At 35.7% G+C, this 23,914-nt stretch overlaps 1 pseudogene; it reads left to right on the forward strand.

Annotated features, from left to right (window-relative positions):
* Positions 1-471: 471 nt before the first annotated feature.
* LOC107854851 lies at positions 472-23,516 on the forward strand (annotated as a pseudogene).
* The last annotated feature ends 398 nt before the right edge of the window (positions 23,517-23,914 follow it).

Consider the following 23,914-nt stretch of genomic DNA (forward strand, 5'->3'; position numbering starts at 1 on the left):
ACTATTTACTCCCCAAATCATGATTTTTGATTTATCACAAGCTCCCACCCCAAAAAATCAGTAACTTCTCCCATTTGAAACTTTCATCATTATTATTTCTCCCACTTATATGTTTCTATCTCTTTCTCTTCAACCTCCAACAATTACACTCATCCATCAAGTTTTTACAAATTCATGGTATGAATATTCAAGCTCTACTGGTTGATTGTATAAAATTCATGATATGAATATTCAAGCTAATGGACCATATCATGCTCAAATATTTCATGAATTGATTAGGGTTAATGGTGTCTATGTATAGGCCACTCGGAAGAAAATTGTAAAAGATGATGCCTACGTTGTTGGTTGGTAATCAACTATACGATTGGACGTGTATCTTCCCTCAATTCCTTTCTTTTGTACAGTAGGAAACTGAAATTTCTTTGGCTGATATCTAATTGTAGCATGTGATGTCCCTGGAATTAAAAATTGGTACCGCTGACGTGGATGGAATCGGAATTCTTTGATAACATTTACAAATTGGTTGGAGTGCCTGTTCTTACTGTACAAATATGATACAATGGCTGGGTTATAGAGTTGCAGAACTTGGAGCATTCAAGGTGATACATTTGTGGATTAGAAGCAACTATTTGTCAATATGAAAATTTTAGATTATGAAAGAACTACTAATCTGTGTGTTAAAATAACAATTTTCTGTAATTCAGGAAGTTAAAGCGCGCTACAGTTTGGAGAATATCCTGTACACGCCAAATGCAGATTTCTCTTGTTTTCCAGACCTTGCATTGGCATCTCTAAAAGATTATCACATTGAGGGACAATGCTCATTGCTTCAGTAAGGAATTATGTTTTTATCTTTACTATCAGAGATAATTGCTCAACAACTCATTAAATATCCTAATTAGATTTGACCCTTCTGGTTATCTCATTCTTCTCTGATCTATTCTCCTTATGTCGGTGCCTTCAGATGTATCCTTATGCCTGGCGAACCTTACATGCCTCTAACAAATGAAGAAATCATAAGAAGAGTGTCAAAGCAGGTAATTTGGCTTCTGATATGTGCCTCTTTTTTTCATTCTTTGGAAAACCTTAGTACGTACATATTCTTGTGTGTGTTAGTGGATGATACAAGATTAGAAAGGAACAATTTATGCTAGGGACAAATCATCTAAACTAAATATCATCAGTTGCGCTCTTAAGCTAGAGCATAGATCAAATTAAACCATGATTTTACTTAATAGCAACTCAAGGTTGATTGACAGTGCCCAAGCGCACACACAGGTGTACATGGTCTTATCAAGTAGTAAAGTGGCTTCAGGAAAGCCCGAGTGTCGATCTCACAGGGACTTGCGTTCGCTGCCCATCTAATTCTAGTCTAACTAATGGAGAAAAATAAACAAGAAAAGAGTTTGTAATTTTGTAAATTAAAAATAAAATTATAAAACATAAAAATAAAAGTCTCGAGACAATTAATGGAGAAAAGCTCAGGGTTAAAGCACTTCAAACAATCATACTATTTTATTGAATTTTCTTCGTTAACTAGCTTATCTTGGCTGTTGATTCATAGGGTTAATTGCATTATGATGGTTTTCCAACCTCTAATCTTTTACCTAATGTGGATATCACAACTACCTCATTGAGCGGGGATGTAATAATCCAATTAAGTTAACTAAAGCTATCATCCTACGTATGAATCAACTAAGGTATCTAAGTACATCACTGTCCTAGACGCTAAGTTTAATTCTTTATTTTATAAAAGAATAAAAACCCAAACTTTGTTTATTCCCATGTTCTATCTCCCTATTTCCTCTCCCGAGATCAAAAGGTTGACAATATATGTATTCTAAGGGTCGTGAATCCTTAAAATAATTAAAATAAGAATAAACAAAAAACCAAATATGATAAGCAAAGATTAATCAAAATTAATCCAAAATAATAGTACTCATGTTCTTGGATTTAACCCCGGAAGGAGGGTTTAGCCTTAAATGGAAATATTCATCATCGAATCCCTTGGAATGATGATACAAACCATAAAAAAACTAAATTAAAGAATGAGAAAACCTAAAAATAAGTTGTGGTAGCCTTTAATGATATCCCAAGTGATCTAGGATGTTCCAAGATGACCCAAAATGATTAAAACGGAGTTTGGGACGTTATATTTATACTATACAAGCCATAAACCAACTTGGATTGGATTTTCACGCTGTTTTATTTCAGATGGGAAGAATTATCCTGATTTTCGGCATCGGCGCGATGCGGTGACATGCCAATTCACAATTGTCAAAAAATCTGTCAAATTCCAGTAGCTCATCGCGATTTCAACGCGTCATGGGGCCTCCTTAAACTCCGATATAAGCTACACTCGCCATACGGTAAAAAACTTGGTCCTCTGCTAAATCAAGTGATGTATTGAGCGCTTCAATTGGACACTCCTATTGGTGACACGCGCCCCATATATTTTTGGGGTCCAAATTGTGTCTAGCTTGTGTCTTGTGCTTCTGTGGTCATTTACGAGCCTTTTTGAGTTGTTTACACTTGATTTAAAGGTTGTATATCCTTCATATATCAGCATAATCCATTCAAAAATCATCCTATAGCATTAAACACAATAATTTAGAGCTCAAAACAATACAACATCCTCAACGATGAACTAGAAACACGAGCTAAGCATAGGCTAAATTTACATTGAGCTTTAACTTATTGTTTTGACTCTTTTCTTGATTCAATTGACCCTTGAACATTGTAACTAAGTTTTGTTACATATAAATACATAATAATAACCTTAGTAACTCATTAAAACTCAACACAATACACTAGAAAAACACCTAGCTCAAGCTAGTTACACTAGTTTTCTCGGTTGAACTCTAAATGCTCAAATTGAATTAAAACTCATGTGAAACCACCATTAAACATTGTAAACACATACTTGGACACATAAATGTTCATTTATATCATTATAAACATATATAGCATAAGTATCATCCTCAAAATAAGGCTAAAAATGCTAGAATAGTAACGCTAGAGTGCATAAATACACCCAACATCACCACCCCACACTTAAAGCCTCGTTCGTCCTCGAACAAATCTTAACTATAAACATCATGAGCTGAAGCAACTCAACACTTGTACTACATGCAATACCTTCAAGCAGCACTACAATGACTACACGGTATGCAAGTTTACAACATTAAGCATGTTATACACAATTGTAAGATCAAGAATCCTATTTCCAAAACATCCTAGCCTCAAGAATGGACTCCAAAAGTGGCAAACTCATGCATATTGCTCAATCAAAGACATTACAGGAATCACCCATATTTATCAAACATGTGCCCCTCATCACAAGAGAGTTACCCATAATTACTCACAATGATGCAAATTATCACAATGGGTATACAAATCAAGTTACACTCACTCTCACAAAGAAATCACAAGTTACAAATAATGAACCATAGGCTTGACCTTAGTGTAGTGCTCCACTTATATTAGAATGTTGAATTTAGGATCAAATTGATCTTTTTCGGGTTGTAATGTAAGCTAAGAGATGGATAGGAACTATTTAGGAATAGTGACTAACCTCTCTAAGCTCTTTAATACACTACATTAAACAGTTACAATCAATCCCCAAAAACCAAATTACACTTATTCATTCATCCATACTTTTTGTTTTTCCTCATCTCTTTTAAGCATTTTCACAAACACTTAGTGGACACATAGTTTACTACCACAAGAATCAATTTTTTCTCCTTTTTCACAATCATGGCAATATTTTTAGCATAAATTATATCACAACCATCCACCACACATTAATTATACACCAATAACTATTGACTTGGGGCATTAAGTTTACCTTTTCATTCTTGAATTTCTCAAACTACTTACTAATTCAATTTTTCATTAAAGCACTTAAGAGCTTTTTGGATCAAATTATGATCTATCACAGAAGGATTAGGCTACTTATGAGGTTTCCAAAGAAGACGCTAAAGGCTCAATGGGGGTTAACTAGGATAAAGCACAAGGGTAAGATAACTAGAAGGTATAAAACAAGGCTATCAAAGAAATGCCTATATCATCTCCTAAATCCACATTCTTTATTTCACTTCACACACACACCGGGCAAGTTCTAGACATCATATGTAACAAGGAATATACAAAGAAAAAATTCTCACATCACACATGGCACATGCTCAACTCAATAGGATCATCATAGACTCCCAACCAATAGTAGCATAAATTAAAATTTAAGCCACAAAACTAGAGTCACAAACTTGAGCGTAAGAGTCTCACAAGTAGGAATTCACTCATTCAACATGCTTTTATCAACAAACCCACTTGCATCATATAATAAAAAATAGCACCAAAAAGAATATATTACACCAAATTTTTTTAATTTGAGCCAAAATTTGGAAATTTCCCCACCCCAAACTTAAAAATCTACTTTGTCCCCAAAGTGAATTTAAAAGTAAAAAGATAGAAATACTCCTTGAGTCCTCTAGGCCTAGATAGTAGCATCTTCACACATAAATAGGATCCATGGGACCCCACACTCAATCTTTGCCATGCTTCAAGCTTAATTTTATGGTACTCAGACTTTCTATGAACCCGTGACTCAACCAAAAACAAAAACTACGTGAAATAAAAACTAAAAAAATGAAAATAAAACATACTTAATTAACTTGGTTTGCCTCCCAAGAAGCTCCTAATTTAGTGTCATGGCACGACCCATATCATCTCAACCATATTCCTTTACCCTTTTACTCCCTTTTAGGAGCCATTTTTTCATTCGTTTCAAATCTCTTTTACCTTTTAACATGTTGGGAATTGGTGATTTCATCTTAGGCAGCTCAATCAGGTATTTGGAAGAGGTCTTTAGTGGCTTAGGCACCCCACACTTATCCCTTTAAAACACATTGATCATGCATAAATCTTTATATAAGAGATTTTCAATGAAGGTCTTGTAAATATCAAATACCACCTCTTCATCATCTACCCTTATCTTGAGTGTTCCTTCTCTAACATCAATTAAAGACCCTCTAATTTCTAAGAATGGATGCCCCAAAATAATTGGTACCTGTTCATCTGCCATAAAATCAAGAATAAAAAAGTCAGCAGGAATAACAAATTTACCAACCTTTATGAGGACATCCTCAATGATTCCATACGAATATGTTATAGATCCATCTGCTAGCTGCATCACCACTCGTGTCACTTTAGGCTCTCCCAAGCCTAATTTTCTAATGAATGATAGGGTTACTAAATTTATGCTTGCCCCTAAGTCACTCAATGCATGGACTTCTTTTCCCCCAATTTGAATAGGGATAGCAAACTTCCCTTGATTTTTCAATTTCTTGGGGATTTTTTGTGCCATTACCGTACTACACTCTTCAGTGAGTGTTATAGCTCCCATATCTTGCTATTCACCTTCTTCGCCACCACATCCCTCAAGTACTTTGCATACTTAGGCATACTCTGCAGAATATATAGCAAAGGTAAATTAATATGCAACTCTCTAAATATGTCAATGAACTTTTTAAACAATGCATCCTCCTTTGCTTTTATGTACTTTTGAGGGAGGGGCAATAACAGTGTCTTTTTCTTCTCTGGTTTAACAACTTTTTCCTTCAAGTACTCAGACTTCTTTGAATTTTTAGCAACTCTGTCATTTACCTGTTGGGTCACCACCTCAGCATCTACCTCCTTTATTGCCTTGAGAGGTTCTTCATGAAGCTCCTTACCACTTTTTAAGGTGATTGCCATGACTTGTTTTGGATTTTCTGTATCAGTTAGCAAACCACTTTGTGGTCTGGTATTTAACACTTGTTGTATCTGCCTAACCTGCAACTCTAAATTTCTCTGGGCCACTTTTTGATTCTATAATTCTGCCCTTTGACTGTTCACATCCGTAATCAATTATGTTTTACCCGCTAAGATTTGTTACACATCTCTTCCATGTTGTTCGTAGACTGATTTGATTGGGCCTGTGGCTGTGGGGCTTCCATGGTTGATTAGGTGGATACACTTGCCACTTTATGTTATAGGTATTACTGTAATTTGGCCTTTGAGCATTACCTACATACATCACATATTTCATATTTGAAGCATACATGGCCGTTGAATGGCCATTATTTCCGTATACCTCACACCAACCTACGGCTTATTGGATGGCATTAATTATGGCTGCAGGTTGTGTTGCTCCCAACTTTATGCTGCTAAATATTGTGTTGATCAAATTCTATAATGCAGAAACCTCTGCTGATAAGGTTGTGAATTGGTCCACCTCTAACACTCCCACAATTCTTTTCGTGGTACTTCTAGAATCTGAATGCCACTCTGGATTTCATTGTGCTATGTGGTTCAGTAATGTGTACAGCTCATCATAAGTTAGCTCCAATGCTTGACCACCTACGGCTGAATCTAGTAAAATCTTTGTATTGTGATCAAGAGCTTCTACAAAATAATGAGCAAGTACCTCATTAGACTATTGGTGATGTGGATAATATCAAAGAAGAACCTTGAAACATTCTCAATCATGATAGATGTTTTCATTAGGATTCTGTTTGAAGCTCACTATCTCACTGTAAAGTCTCACATTCTTGCTTGATGAAAAAAATTTGACGAGGAACCTTCTGGCTAAGTCATCCCAAGTTGTGATTGAACTGGCCGGCTCTGCATTCAACCACTTTTTAGCTTCCCTAATAAGTAAATATGGGAAGAGTGTTAGCCTCACATAATCTGGAGTTACCCCGATTGGAGTGAATGTATCTGTAAGCTCAATAAAGGTCTACAAGTGGACTTGTGGTTCCTTGTGTGAAAGCCCTGCAAACTTTCCACTGCTAATAAGAAGCTGGACCATATTGTATTTCAACTCAAAATTCCCCCTAGCTGCCGATCTTTGAATTGGGGAAGTCAAGTTCGTTGGAAGTGGGACTGCCACTTCCCTAACCTTCTTACCAACTACTTGTTGTTCAGCCATATGAACAGTATTCTCTTGGCCTTCTTGGATTTGCAAAATTCTGGAGAGAAGGATTACTTATCTCCTACATTGATGATAAAGTTGCTCGGGTTCCAGGCTTGGTTCTACCAACTCTCGATCCCTTGCCAGCTTATAAACTTTGAAACTTGTTTCCTGCAAAAACAAAACCTAGACCAAGCGTAAAAAACACCAAATAAATCTAAAAGTAAAACTAAAATAAACAATTGCTAAATAACAAGTCCTTGACAACGGTGCCAAAAACTTGATAGCGTCCAAGCGCACACACAAGTTTACGTGGTCTTATCAAGTAGTAAAGTGGCTTCAAGGAAGCCCGGGTATCAATCTCACAAGGACTTGTGTTCGCCGCCTATCTAATTCTAGTATAACTAATTGAGAAAAAATAAACAAGAAAAGAGTTTGTAATTTTGTAAATTAAAAATAAAATTATAAAGCATAAAACTTGGGACAATCAATGGAGAAAAGCTCAGGGTTAAAGCACTTCGAACAATCATACAATTTTATTGAATTTCCTTCGTTAACTTGCTTATCTTGGTTGTTGATTCGTAGGGTTAATTGCATGATCATGATTTTTCAATCTCTAATCTTTTACCTAATGTGAATATTACAACTACATCACTGAGCGGGAATGTAATAATCCAATTAAGTTAATTAAAGCTATCATCCTACGTATGAAACAAGTAAGACATCTAAGTACATCCCTGTCCTAGACGCTAAGTTTAATTCTTTATTTTATAAAAAAATAAAATCCCAAACTTTGTTTATTCCCATGTTCTATCTCCCCATTCCCTCTCCCGAGATAAAAAAATTGACAATATATGTATTCTAAGGGTCGCGAATCCTTAAAATAATTAAAACAAGAATAAACAAAAAATCAAATATGATAAGCAAAAATTAATTGAAATTAATCCAAAATAATAGTACTCATGTTCTTGGATTTAACCTCGGAAGGAGGGTTTAGCCTTGAATGGAAATATTCATCATCGAATCCCTTGGAATGATGATACAAACCATAAAAAAACTAAATTAAAGAATGATAAGACCTAAAAAGAAGTTGTGGTAGCCTCCAATGATGTCCCAAGTGATCTAGGATGTTCCAAGATGTCCCAAGATGTATAAAATGGAGTTTGGGACGTTATATATATTGTATATGTCACACCCCTTTTTTTCACTCTCAAAAGATTGTATTGTGGTTTGAAAGGGTTTTTATTATTAAAGTGACAAAAAAAATGAAAATTTATTTCGAAAAAGGATTATTTACATTTTTTATTCAGAGTCGCCACTTGGCATAATCTGGTGTGCCAAGTCACCTTTGAAAAATCCTTTTCAAAATGATTTGACTCTGTAAAATTGGTTTGCGAACAGAGATTCCGGCTAAGGAATTCTATTAACTGAGGGAAAGGTGTTAGGCACCCCTCGATCCCGTGGTTTGACCATGGTCGCTTGGCGGAGTGGATCGGCTAATTTGGCACTACGAATATATAAACCACGCAAATACATGCAAAACAATCATTCAAGCAAACAAAGTTCAAAACCAAAATAATGTCCGAGTTATACATCCCAAAAAATAGAAAAATACGGAAATATAAATCCTATTCTAAACTAATCCTAGACTCATGATTTAATGGTTTACCCGTGCCTCGGGCCTTCTTCACGAACACCCTTTGTGAACATAATATGATGGGACATTCCTCGGTGAATAAGTACAATGTGACCTCGGGGCATTCCCCGGTTAAATGAATACATTTCTTTCAAAATGAGAAACCAAACCATTCAACACAATTTCAAACATTCAAAAAAACCACGAGTCCTAAGTTTGCCTACTCTGAACCTAAAACATGCTACTATCGAGATCAACATAATTAAAATTCATTTCAATTTAAACAACCAATAACAAATCGACATAAACCCACATTCATGTTTATTAATTCTTCGATTCTCGCCCCAATTTCACTCTTAACCAAGGATAATCAACATTAATATGAAATCAACCAATCAAAATCACCACCGTGACAATCAAAATTTCTAAAAAACACACAATCAAAACATATCAATAATTCACACCATCACTCATATAAGATTGACAAAATTATAAAGAAAGATATGAAAATTGGACCTCAAATATTGCCTCAATCAACCAAATTCCTTTAGCAATATCACGAGTTCATAAAAAGAGCATCGACCGTAACTACGCCAATATCGAACCAACAACGACCTCAACTCGAACCCAAAACTGAATTGAATCTGACCAAAAAATGGAATCTAGAACGAGATTTTTGTATCCGTTTGAGCTACGGATGGAATTTCGATAAGATTTGAACTAGAAAACGAAGGGGAGAATGGCCTTCCAACGTGAGTTTGATCAGAGTGAAGCTAATGATGCTTTTTCTGTGGGTTTTGCTGGATTTCTCTCTCTCTCCCTGATTTGTTGGCTGATTTGATGTCAACCTTCTCTCTCTGTTTGTTTTTCTCTCTTCTTAGCTCTCTCAATCAGTTGTATGTGAGTGATGTCGTGTGTGTAGAGCTATGCGTACCTAGTGTTAATGGACTATATCCATGAGTGTGTGGTGGTGTGCGTTCTTCAGAAAAATAGCGTCGCTCATTGGTGAGGAGTGTGTATTCCTATGGAAATTTCCCTATGTGTGAGATTGTGAGTGAAGAAGAAAAAAAGAAAAATGGGGGTCTGTGTGTATGTTGAAAATGAAAAAAAATGGTCCCCCCCTTTATGGTGTGATCTCTATATATGTATATATGTGGTCCCTGTATGTTTTTGTTGTTTTCTTCTCCAAGGGATAAAAAATGTGAGTGGGTAGGGAGGTGGAAGATTTTGATTGGGTAGGTTGTTAGGATAAGAAAAATTAGTTAGAGGTATTTTTTTGTTTATTTTTGTATTTTTGTGGGATATAATAACATGGGGTTGGACACATGGTAAAGTGGACTAAAAATGAATAAAATTAGACTTTGGGAGGGATAAAATTAGGTGTCTACATCATGCCCCCTTTGAATATAAACACGAATTGTTTTCAGACAAAGAAGTAGATGACCAAATTTTGACCCGACCATTATTCAAAGAAAGAAATAGAAGGAAGTAGGACAACTGAATCTTGACTTAAGATATCCTACCTACCCAAGTTATGAGAGAATCAAGTCACGGGTATTTCAAAATATTGGAAAGAGATGGACTATACCGAGTTGAAGAGTCGAGTGAGGTTCCATCGAGGTTCCGGTCCACGGCTCTGTCATTACATTAAAAATGAAAATTACAAGTTAAATCATAAATGAAATTACAAAAATCCTATCTATACAACTTCTTTTGGACTCTTGACTTGAGTTTCATCACCCTATTCTTCAGGCGGGCTCTTGACTTGCTATTTCTTTAACTTGTTGCTTGCCTTTCAATTTCTTCACCCTGTTGTCCAGGCGGGTTCCTGACTTGCTATTTCATCAACTTATTGCTATGCTTTCAACTTCTTTACCCTGTTCTGCAGGCGGGCTCCTGACTTGCTATTTTTCAATCTGTTTAACTTTCAATTTTTTCACCTTGTTGCTTAGTTTTTCATTTATTCGCCCTGTGCTTCGGGCAAGCTCCTGAAATTACATCAAAACTAAAAAGAAAATTATCCCAAACAAATATTATTATAAAGAGAAATTCTGTTTATTTGCCAGAAAATCAAGTTTCAAAAACAGAAATTGAATTTTTGCCCCAGTTTATCATCAGAAGACTTTTGGAAAAGTCACATCATACCTACTTGCATGTTGCAATAATGAATCAAGACTCTGACCAAGAAATGCATCTCTTGAGAGTACAATTGAATAAGCAAGACTAGGAAGTGCGTCTCCTAAGAATTAAAGTGAGGGATTCTAACTAGAAAATGTGTCTTCTAGAGATACAAGTTTAAGTTAAAAGTGTGTCACCTGAAAAATGAAAAATAGCAAGGAAGTGCGTCTCCTAAGGATTAAGTGCAATAACTCGACTAGAAAGTTCATCTTCTAGGAATCAAGACTTAAGTTCGAAAGTGCATCACCTAAAAAGCAAAATTCGAATTACCCAATCAAGGAAGTGCATCTCCATACCAATGTTGCTTGAATTATCAAAATAAGGAAGTGCATTTCCTTATCAATGCCTCTTGAATAACTCAAATAAGGAAGTGCGTCTCCTTACATATGTTTCTTGAATTACCCAATCCAGGAAGTGTGTCTCCTTACAAATGTTGCTTGAATTACCCCAAACAAGGAAGTGCATCTCCTTATCAAATGTCGTTTGAATTACCCAAACAATGAAGTGCATCTCCTTACAAATGTCACTTGAATTACCCAACAAGGAAGTGCGTCTCCTTACAGATGTTGCTTGAATTACCAAACAAGAAAGTGCGTCTCCTTAAAAATGTTGCTTGAATTACTCAACAAGGAAGTGCGTCTCCTTACAAATATTGCTTGAATTACCCGAACAAGGAAGTGCGTCTCCTTACAAATGTTGCTGGAATTACCCGAATAAGGAAGTGCGTCTCCTTACAAATGCTGATCAAATTACCAAACAAGGAAGTGTCTCCTTTGGAAGTATGTCTCCTTATGATAGCGCTTGAATTACCAAAATAAGAAAGTGTGTCTCCTTACAAATATTATTGGAATTAGCAAAACAAGAAAGTGAGTCTCCTTACAAATGTTGTTGGAATTATCTGAACAAGGAAGTGCGTCTCCTTACGAGTGCCAATCGAATTACCAAACAAGAAAGTGCGTCTCCTAACAAATGTTGCTTGAATTATCAAACAAGGAAGTGCATCTCCTTACAAATGTTTGCTTGCATTTCCCACATAATGAAGTGCATCTCCTTACAAATACCGCTTGAATTACCAAATAGGAAAGTGTGTTTCCTTACAAATATTGCTGGATTTACCAAATAAGAAAGTGCGTCTCCTTACAAATGTTGCTCGAATTTCCCACACAAGGTTTATCATGAGGCATTATTTTATTTTTGAAAGCGTGGTCTCATTTTTTAGGAGGAACCCGAACAGAAAGTAAAATCTTATTTTTCAAAAGAATCCTGAACAGAAAGTAAAATCTCATTTTTCAGGAGGGTCCTGAACAGAACGTAACTCTCATTTTTCAGGAGGGTCCTGAACAGAAAGTAAAATCCCATTTTTCAGGAGGGTCCTGAACAGAAAGTAAAATCCCATTTTTCAAGAGGGTTTTGAACACAAAGTAAAATCTCATTTTTCAGGAGGGTCCTAAACAGAAAGTAAAATCTCATTTTTCAGGAGGGTCCAGATCAGAAAGTAAAATCCTATTTTTAAGGAGGATCCTGAACATAAAGTAAAATCTCATTTTTCAGAAGGGTCCTGAACAGATAGTAACTCCCATTTTTCAGGAGGGTCCTGAATAGAAAGAAAAATCCCATTTTTCAAGAGGGTCCTGAACAAAAAGTAAAATCCCATTTTCAGGAGGGTCCTGAACGTAAAGTAAAATTTCATTTTTTAGGAGGGTCCTGAGCAGAAAGTAAAATCCCATTTTTCAGGAGAGTCCTAAACAGAAAGTAAAATCCCATTTTTTAGGAGGGTCCTGAACATAAAGTAAAATTCCATTTTTTAGGAGGGTCCTGAACATAAAGTAAAGTCTCATTTTTCAGGAGGGTCCTGAACATAAAGTAAAATCCCATTTTTCAAGAGGGTCCTGAACAGAAAGTAACTCCCATTTTTCAGGAGGGTCCTGAACAGAAAACAAAATCCTATTTTTCAGGAGGGTCCTGAACATAAAGTAAAATCTCACGGATGTGCATTTCCAATGGAAGATAAATTAAGTGAAGTGAATCTGCCCCTATTTCAACAAAGAAAATTTGTCAGTTAAAAACTTAGAGGTAGCTTGCAGTACTTGGCTTTCCAGGCATTTGCTCTAGTGTTCATTCCTTTCATTTTGTTTCAGATTGCAGACACTTGCCCCTGCTTTGTCGTGTCATTGACCCAAACTCAGATTATTAAGAGTGACTTCAAAATAAACACAGTATCTCTGCTTTGTCATGCTTCTCAGATAAATCCTTCAAACCTTGGTATTTTTATAAGTTCCCAAGCTTGTCTATTGACAGCTTTCTGCATTCCTTCTTCAACTCACAATTATGTCTCTTTCATATGTTGACTTTGTCTCACATTGTGCAATTGAAGAAGCTGGTAGCCAGGTTTGAAATCTTTTCTCACTTGTTTTAATATGAACTTGACTCAAAAACAAGAGAAAAATGACAATGACTTTTATTTAGACCACTGACTCAAGAAAACAAAATAAAATAAAGAGAAGAAAGAAAAGAGAACGAGTGTCCCCATTTGAAAAAAAGAAATGACAAATTTTCTAAAAATGACAGTCAACTCTAATGATCATGCCATGTATTTTGGATTAAGCTACCTGATCTTTCCATCCAAACTTTCTACCAATTGTTGTTGAGTTAATGGCCTTGAAACTGAGTTGTTTCCTTAGGCCAATTGCATTCAGACCTCATTCGTCTAGTGACGCTTTGAAGGGTCTTTCCCTCAGATCACCATTGTCTTATGGTGTCTGTGAGGGTTTTTACTAATGAGACTCTCTTATTCTCATTTCTCCCAACTCACAATAATCTCACGGTGCCCGTGAGGGTTTTCACTAATAAGACTCTCTCATTTTTATCTCTCTCAACTTACTATCGCCTTACGGTACCCATGAGGGTTTTTACCAATAAGACTCTCTCATTTTTATTTCTCTCTTGATTCCTTATGCTGAGGAAGACAGGTAGTTCCCAAATACATCATCATATCCCTTGCATGCTTTGCCTTAACATCCCTAAAGATTGATCTGAAGGTCTTTTCTTTGGTTGTAACTTGGATTTTGGATAGGGTTAGAAAGAAAGGATGGCATGAGGCCTAAATGACACTTGAAGTGGGTTAGGACTTACAACTTTTGGAATCGACTCAAACAATGAGGATTAAATCATGCCCCAGTTTCTTTTGACTGGGTGATTCTAAATTATTTATTTGGTTGGACCGAGCCCTTAGTAGGACAGCCTACGTATCTCACCCCGAGAGAGGAGAATCAGGTCATGCGTAGTTCTAGCAGCTTGTTCTTTTGCTTTGATCTGATTTTTCTTTTTTCTTTCTTTTATTCGCTCTTTTCACTTTATGATTCTTTTTTTCTAACTTTATTTTTCTTGACATTCTTTTTTTGGAAACATTTTTGTCCCTTTTTTGTAACTTTTTGACTTTATCTTTTTACTCGACACTATTCTTTGAACTTTGCTTACTCTATCTTGATTCCAAAAGAGGGGTATGAAAGAAAATAACACTAAGGCTCAAATGGGGTAAACAAAGGATTACACAATGTTTGGATAGAAAAATGAAATGCCTTTATCATATCAATCCTCGAGAATGCAAGTACATGACATGCAATTGAAAGTGAGAGATGAAGATCATTTGCGATATCTTTTTAAGTAGATTAAGTCTGTGCGTCACTACTTCTTCTATAAACTCCATCTTTGTTGTACATTCTTCACATCAAATGACTCATGCTTTCATGGAGCTGCTTATCTTTTTGTTTCTCTTGATATAGCGATCACACGTCCACTATTTGACCTAATTGGGACTTGCCTTTCGATCGATGACCAAGTTGTTCTTGTGATTCTCAAAATAATTGCCTTAACTTGTCACCAAATATCTCAGCACTCTATCTATTTTCTCATATGCTCTCCTTTTCTAACTTTAACCCTTGGATTCAATGTTCATGCTTAAACTGGATTTTAAGATCTGGCTAAAAATTTCACTAGCATGTCATATCACTAGAGTTAACACAAAATGTACTATGTAAAGAAAAAAACAAACAACACATATTTAAAACACAAAGGAAAATGAGACACTTCATTTAGTCAAAACAAAAGATAGAAGGATTTGAACATAAAAAACAAAAGGACAAAATAAGACAGATCCCAAACTACAACCCTAAAATAATTTAGAGAACAGAAAATAAAACAAAACAAGCTACCAAACCCCTTACTAATAAGGAGAGGGGTGACTTCTCAATTGCTCAGCCTGACATCTTAGCCACTGGTTTGCATATCAGCATGACTAGAGCTTTTCTCACTGTCAATGTTCTACACCATGATTGATTTATCTTGAATCATCTTGACAATCTTTAATACTGTGACCCTAAACATCGGAATGATATGTACATCGTATATTAGGATCAAAACTTCTTAAATATGGGTCAGGAGTATACCCAAGGAGAGCAGTGATCATGCCCTACTGTACCAATCTCTGGAATAAACTTGCATACGACTCTCCAATGGCTGTAAAGCTATCCCTCGACTTCTGCCTCATTTTATTATTTGGCTTAAATTGAAAACCAGGCCTAGAAGGGCTTCGATATATATGTGGTGTTAGAGGATGACTCGGCAGAGTTGGCACATGCCAGTATGCGTAAGATGGAGGTTGAACATAAGGTTACGCATTATACACTTGATATGGAGGTGGGGGAATGAGATATAATAGATTTTGGTAAAGATTCTGTAGAGCTTGGGCATAAACTTGGGTTTGAGCCCGTGGGTAATGATGGTATGGTCCTCTTGCCCATGCCTGTTGTCCAATTGTAATGGCAGATGTATGTTCCTCATTATTCTTTCCTCCCACACTTCCCGAACTTTTTGAATTACTTGAGTAGTCGCTTTCAATGTTGCAAAGCTCACAATGCGACCAGTTTTAATTCTATCCTCTATCATCTCCCTCATTTTGAGGACCTCAATAAATGGCTTGCCTAATGTAGGTAAAAAGTGTTGATAATATGTTTTATCCTACGCTTGAATAAATGCCTCCACTATCTTACTTTCTTTCATTGGTGGTTTTACCCTAGCAGCTTGTTCACGCCATCTAATCGCATACTCTCTGAAAGTTTTAGTACTCTTTTTCTTCATATTAGTTAAAGATTTCTCGTCAGGAATCAACTCCATATTGTATTGAAATTGTTGCATGAATTCATTATCTAGGTCATCCCAGCTATTTCACTTGTCGATGTCTTGGTCAACAAACCATTCTGAAGCTAGACCTGAAAGACTCTTATCAAAATATGCCATGAGTAATTCTTCCTTCCCTCCAGCACCCCTTAGCTGGTTGATATAGCGTCTCAAATGTGCTACAAGATCTCTATGTCCATCATACTTCTTAAACTTCGGCATTTTAAAACCAAGAGAAAGATGTACACCTGAAAACATGCACAGATCATTATATGAGACACTTTTGTACCCCCCAAGTCCTTGCAAGTTTTTCATAGTTAGTTCCAAATTTCTCAATTTTTTGGTTATTTCTTCTTGTTCTTCTGTCATAATAGGATTCTCAGTGTTAGGAGAAAATTCAAGCGGTTGAGGGCAATCGAAAGGACCAGTCGACTTAAATGTGGGCTCGGGAGCGTAATGCTGATCACTAAAAATATTCAATACAGGGTCGCTTGTAGAGTGAGGAATCACAACCATTGGATTGACATTAAAATAATGAGCTTCAGACGGGAGTGGGGCTGCAAAAGCATGAATAGCAGGAAGAGCCAAGCATGTGGTAATCTTATATTGAGGAGTGAGGAAATGAATATTAGAAGTGTTTGGATACTGTTGCCCCGAAGTAGGTCCTGATACATGTTGTGGCGTGTCGACGAAAATAGGAAATTGTGCATATGACACTGGAGGCAAATTAGAAAGATATTCCAGATTATCTGCAGAAAATGGAGGAGCGGCAACCCCTTAGCCCAAGCTCGATGCATTTCTATCATTTGCTGCCTCAATTTCTGAATCTCTTCATTAGCTCCTACATTCTCATTCCCCAAACTCCCTATCTAATTAATGACAACAAACTCGGTATCCTTGTTGACTATAACTTTCTCTGTTACTTGGAGCAATATGGAGGACCAGCCAAAATGCCACAAACCAACCACCTTAAACTAACTAGACAAGAGATAGCAAATGCGTTAGAGTTCAATAATTTTTCAAAACCTCTTTTTCTTTTTTTTCTTGAAAAAAAATCACTGAACCCTAGAAGGGCGCCTACATATCTCACCCCCGAAAGGGGAGACTCAGGTGTGCGTAGTTCGTGAAGTTTTGCCAAAATGGCCAATTAAACTCTTTTTTCTTTCTTGAAACAAAGTGTCAAAAGAATTAACGAAAATCGCTTTGCATTTTTTTTTAGGTTTAAATCTCTATACAAAATGAAACCTGTGATTACCAAAGAAAAATCTTTTTGGGTTTTCGATTTTTGAATTTTATGTGAAAATGAAACTTGAACCTATTAAAGGAAAATCTTTTTGTAGTTTTCTTTTAAAGACGTATATGAAACGCCTACCCTAAATGGAGAGTGAAGAAATATTTTTGGATTTTTCAAATAAGATCCTCAAACCAACAATAGGCAGCCTACATATCTCACTCCCGAAAGAGGAGAATCAGGGGTGCGTAGTTCATCCAGATTGGACAATTAATTATTAAATAACAGGCTAGACCCTGACTTAAGAGACATGACCAAAGAAAGACGATGAACCATGTTAATAAAATCTTTTGAGTTTTCATTTTGATACTTCACAGAAAAATGACATCAACAACTATGAAAGAAAAATCTTTTATGGTATTTTCGTTATACGAAATGTAAAAAATTTCTAACATTTTTTTTTTGCATTTTTCTTTTATAAACACATCCTATGAATGAAAAAAATCCTTTTGAAGTTTTTGAATTGTGAATGCATGCTAAACGAGACAAAGGAAAATCTTTTTGATGTTTTTGAGAAAATGAGTGCGAAAGGTAAAAAAGTACTTTTGAATTTTCGAATTGTGAAAAATAAAAGCCATAAAAAACTCTAAAAATTACGAAAGTCTTTTTGATTCATTCTTTTCGACTCACTTTTTCTATTTTTTTCCTTTTTTTTTCTTTTTCATTTTTTACCTACGCACCTTACTCCTAACAAATATTTTTTTCCAAATCAGTCCGTCAAATGACCACGTTACCCTTAAAGATGCAACAGTTAGCACTTAGGGATGCTTTAGAGGTGAGTCTCCTACAAAGGGCCATGTGGGTCCCGCTAGGTCTCAGTATGATGCACATAAGCATGACCTAAAGGCTGACCTACGTTGTGGTTCACTAACAAGGCTGTTCGGGGGAGCGTATGATCGATAGTGGCTGCTTTACTTTCCACCTACTCCATAACGCCGACGGCTCCCCCCTAAAATAAGGGTGACTCAACAAGAGGTCGTGTATAACACGTGTACTACGGACTTGTTGCAAGAAGAAGGCCTGGGGGTAGATACATGATGTCAGATATAAAAACGGTAACATATAGGATAAATATTATACACAAAGAGCACAAAATCGCACAACAGTGATAACAATACCACAAACAATAATAAAAAACAACGTTTATACACCCATAATCCCAAACAAAGCCGATACGACTCCAAAAATAAGACCAAATTCTGAAAAGATCCCCAGCAGAGTCGCCAGAGCTGTCACACCCCTTTTTTTCACCCTCAAAAGATTGTATTGTGGTTTAAAAGGGTTTTTATTATTAAAGTGACAAAAAAATGAAAATTTGTTTCGAAAAAGGATTATTTACATTTTTTATTCAGAGTCGCCACTTGGCATAATCCGGTGTGCCAAGTCACCTTTGAAAAATCCTTTTCAAAATGATTTGACTCTGTAAAATTGGTTTGCAAACAGAGATTCTGGCTAAGGAGTTCTATTAACCGAGGGGAAGGTGTTAGGCAACCCTCAATCTCGTGGTTTGAACACGGTAGCTTGGCAGAGTGTATCGACTAATTTGGCACTATGAATATATAAACCATAAAAATACACGCAAAACAATCATTCAAGCATACAAAATTCAAAACCAAAATAATCTCCGAGTTATACATCCCAAAAAATAGAAAAATATGAAAATATAAATCCTATTCTAAACTAATCCTAGACTCATAATTTAATGGTTTACCCGTTCCTCGGGCCTTCATCACGAACCCCCTTTGTGAACATGATATGACGGGGCATTCCCCGGTGAATAAGTAGAATGTGACCTTGGGGCATTCCCTGGTTAAATGAATACATTTCTTTCAAAATAAGAAACCAAACCATTCAACACAGTTTCAAACATTCAACAAAACCACGAGTCCTAAGTTTGCCTACCCTGAACCTAAAACATGCTACTATCGAGATCAACATAATTAACATTCATTTCAATTTAAACAACCAACAACAAATCGACATAAACCCACATTCATGTTTATTAATTGTTTGATTCCCACCCCAATTTCACTCTTAACCAAGGATAATCAACATTAATATGAAATCAACCAATCAAAATCACCACCGTGACAATCAAAATTGCTCAAAAATGCACAATCAAAACATATCAACAATTCACATCATTACTCATATAAGATTGACAAAATTATAAAAAAAGAGATGAAAATTGGACCTCGAATGTTTCCTCAATCAACCAAATTCCTTTACCAATCTCATGAGTTCATAAAAAGAGCATCGACCGGAACCACGCCAATCTCGAACCAACAACGACCTTAACTCGAACCCAAAACTGAATCAAATCTGACCAAATGGAATCTAGAATGAGATTTTTGTATCCGTTTGAGCTATGAATGGAATTTCGATGAGATTTGAGCTAGAAAACGAAGGGGAGAATAGCCTTACGACGTGATTTCGATCGGAGTAAAGTTGATAAAACTTTTTCTGTGGGTTTTGCCAGATTTCTCTCTCTCTCCCTGATTTGTTGGCTGCTTCGATCTCAACTTTCTTTCTCTGTTTGTTTTTCTCTCTTCTTACCTCTCTCAATCGATTGTTTGTGAGTGATATCGTGTGTGTATAGTTTTGCGTACCTGGTGTTAATGAAGTATATCCATGAGTGTGTGGTGGTGGTGTGCGTTCTTCAGAAAAATGGCATGGCTCATTGGTGAGGAGTGTGTGTTCCTATGGAAATTTCCCTGTGTGTGAGATTGTGAGTGAAGAAGAAAAGAAGAAAAATGAGGGTCTGTGTGTATGTTGAAAATGAAAAAAATGGTCCCCCCCTTTATGGTGTGATCTCTGTATATGTATATATGTGGTCCCTGTGTGTTTTTGTTGTTTTCTTCTCCAAGGGATAAAAAATATGAGTGGGTAGGGAGGTGGAAGATTTTGACTGGGTAAGTTGTTAGGATAAGATAAATTAGTTAGAGGTATTTTTTTGTTTATTTTTGTATTTTTTTGTTCATCAACTGACTTTGATTGGGTTTTCACGTTGTTTTATTTTAGATGGGAAGAATTATCCCCATTTTGGGCATCGGCACGATGCGGTGACATTTCAATTCACAATTGTCAAAAAATCTGTCTAATTCCAGTAGCTCGTGGCGATTTCAACGTGACATGGGGCCTCCTTAAACTCCGATATAAGCTACATGTGCCATATGGTCAAAAACTTAGTCCTATTCTGAATCCAATGACGTTTTGAAACCGTCAATTAGACACTCCTACTGGTGACAGGCGTAACATACATTTCAGGAGTCCAAATTGCGCCCAGCTTGAGTCTTGTTCTTCCGTGGTCATTTACGAGCCTTTTTGAGTTGTTTCCACTTGATTTGAAGCTTGTATATCCTTCATATATCATCATAACCTATTCAACAAGCATACCATAGAATTAAACACAAAAATGTAGAGATCAAAACAACACAACATCCTCAACGATGAACTAGAAACACGAGCTAAGCGTAGGCTAAATTTACATTGAGCTTTAACTTATTGTTTTGACTCTTTTCTTGATTCAATTGACCCTTGAACATTGTAAATAAGTTATTTTACATATAAATACATAATAAAAACCTTATTAACTCATTAAAACACATTAGAACTCAACACAATACACTAGAAAAACACCTAGCTCAAGCTAGTTACACTAGTTTTCTCGGTTAAACTCTAAATGCTTAAATTGAATCAAAACTCATGTGAAAACACCATTAAACGTTGTAAACACATACTTGGACACATAAATTCTCATTTATATCATTATCAACACATATAGAATAAGAATCAACCTCAAAACAAGGCTAAAAAGGCTAGAATAGTAATGCTAGAGTGCATAAATACACCCAACATCATTGATGTATCAATTTGCTACTGATATTAGTTCAATAGTTGGAGAGGGGAATGGAAGCTCAAGGTTACAAGAGCCATTATTTGTGTGCATATATAGCAAAACTAAATGAATGAATGATCATAATGAGTTGATTTTGACACTTTACCCAATAAAGTTTCAATCTTTATCTGATTCCTGATAAATTTGAAGCTTACCCATTTTATTTCACTCCATATTCTTGTCATTTACACAAAATTTTGCTGTATTTTTTTGTCTTATTTTGAAGCTCGGATTGGTGTCATTATGTTGTATTATTAGTGTTCAACATTATTACTCTTTTGGGTTGGAAGGTGAATTTCTTTTGGTTCATTATAATTTTGATTTTTATGGGGAAGTACATGGTTTTAAAATGAATCTTAATAGCTCGATTGGTTGGATATTCGATATATGATGAATTTTAATAGCTCGGTTAGTTGACCGCCCATTTGTTTGTGAGGTCATATAAGATGAATCTTAATAGCTCGGTTGTTTTACTACGCTAACTTTCACCTTTTTGGTGAGCGCATGTAAGGCGAATATTAATAGCTTGGTTAGGTGATTACCTTGATGAGGTTTGTACTTCCCACCTTGTAGTCCTCTCTCATCATTTTCTCTTCTAGAAAAATAAAAATTATAGTTTTAAGGGATTTTTCTTTTTTTAGTTTTGGGATATTGTTAGCTGTGCATTTTTTTCTTTATTTGTGTATTGTATTGATGTGAATGATAATGTAGTGAATTTACTTATGAGCTGAAACAACAACCTGCAGTGTTGGATTTACAAGTAGGATAAGATTTAACAGTATTTATTTTCTGATTATTCTAATTAATACCTGTATATATATTCACATGGAAGATGGTACGATGATATACAACAAGAAAATTTTCACAAATCTCTTAATAAATTCTTTATGGTATCAGAGTAGTGATCAAAACCCTTCCAGATTTGTTACAAATCTATTCCTCTTTCTTATTTGAGCAATGACTACTCAACAACAGCTGCTGCAACAACAACTATTGCAGGAAAGCTCAACATGTATTGATTCCTTATCACCATCATCCATCAAATACACTTGGTATGACACTTATTAATAACCTTTTCAATGGAAAAAGGTTATTAGGGGTGGAAGAAATTTGTCTTGATTTCCCTTTCAGCTGAAAATAAGTTGAGTTTCATTAGTGGATCTGAAGCTACACCTTTTGATGATTCTCTAGATTTTCAAGCCTAGAGCAGATGCAATGATATAATCACATCTTGGATTTTTAATTCACTATCAAAGAAGATCGCAAATAGTGCGATCTACTAAAAAACTTCTAGGGATCTCTGGATCAATTTGGAGTTGAGGTTTGATCAATCTAATGAAGCAAAGCTATAGCACCTACAACAAAAACTTTACAGGTTAACATAAGGCAATAATTGCATTGCAGATGACCAGTGGCAGTTTGGAAATTCTATCTTTATCTAAGGGAAAAATAGCAATTGAAGTCACTAGTGATAAAAAAGGACTCTAGATGAGGCACACACCATAAAATCTTGGAAGACTCTCGGTGTACAGGCTGCCTTTACTTTTTCAGCACATCGTAGGTGGTGTCTTACTGGTACTCCTCTTCAGGTATGTCGCAAAAATTGCATGCTATTCTTCTGTTCATTCACTTCACAGAAAAATCTATAATTGAGATCACTGTTATTGTTTACGCTAATTGTAATAATTACTTATTGATGCAGAATAATTTGGAAGACCTTTACAGTATTTTATGTTTCTTACATGTCGAGCCATGGCGCAACTGGACATGGTAAGTTTAGATGAATTGATTCTATTCATTTTGCCAATTCTGACCCTTTTTCTATTGGTTAAAAGGTTCGTGTAAAACAACTGAGGTAGTTCTATTTTCCTGTTTGCTCATAATTTAGGTGGAGCAAGTAAATACAGAAGCCATACGAAAATGGTGATCAAATAGCTCTAAAGTTGAGCAATGCCATTTTGAGGCCACTGATGTTGATTCCTTAATTGTGTATTGGCAAATCCAAATGATATTCAGAGTCTGCTTCATAGAGTAACTTTTCTATTTTTTCATTGATAGTGAAAATAACTAACAATAACATATCCCATATAATTTAACAAATAGATGTGATCAGGATAGAGTATCTTTATTAATCCTTATGAAATTTTAATAATTTGTATATCTTGAATAGAGGAAATAGATAACTTGAAGGCTAGGGCATATGATGATCGTGAAGCCAATTGCCATAAAACTATTGTTTTTGGATGGGTTTTCTGAACCTCCGTTGTCCTCAGGTAATTAAACAAAATTTCTTTTATTTAATCAAATTTATTTTATGTGGTAGTTGTGTTTCAGTGTTTAGATGCTTTTGTTGACTTGTTCTTATTGTTACTTCCACTGCAGATGAAAAAGAGAGGCTAATGCATTCGATTTTTTTGGATTAAAAGATCTGGTGAAGAAATATTTATCTTTTGTGAAAAGTTTTGATTAAATTTGTAATACCCCGGGAAATTTTTCATTGAAATTTTGTGCGTAAACGTGTTGAGTTCTATCTTCTAGAATGAATTATAAGTTTTTTGTGCGAAATGTCTTAGATTATGACCCACCATTGCGTAGAGTATCGAATAAGATTTCCAACAATATGTGGATCATCCAAAACAGACACCCGAGCGACGAGTAATGAACATTCCGATCAAACCGTGAATGGTAGTGAACAGTAAAACATACAGGAAAAATTACTGAGGCCTGGCGTATTTTTGCTCTAACTTTCAATGATTATAACTCCTTGTACATAATGATCTGGGT

This window comes from Capsicum annuum, chromosome 9 (assembly GCF_002878395.1).
Source record: "Capsicum annuum cultivar UCD-10X-F1 chromosome 9, UCD10Xv1.1, whole genome shotgun sequence".
Lineage (NCBI taxonomy): Eukaryota > Viridiplantae > Streptophyta > Magnoliopsida > Solanales > Solanaceae > Capsicum > Capsicum annuum.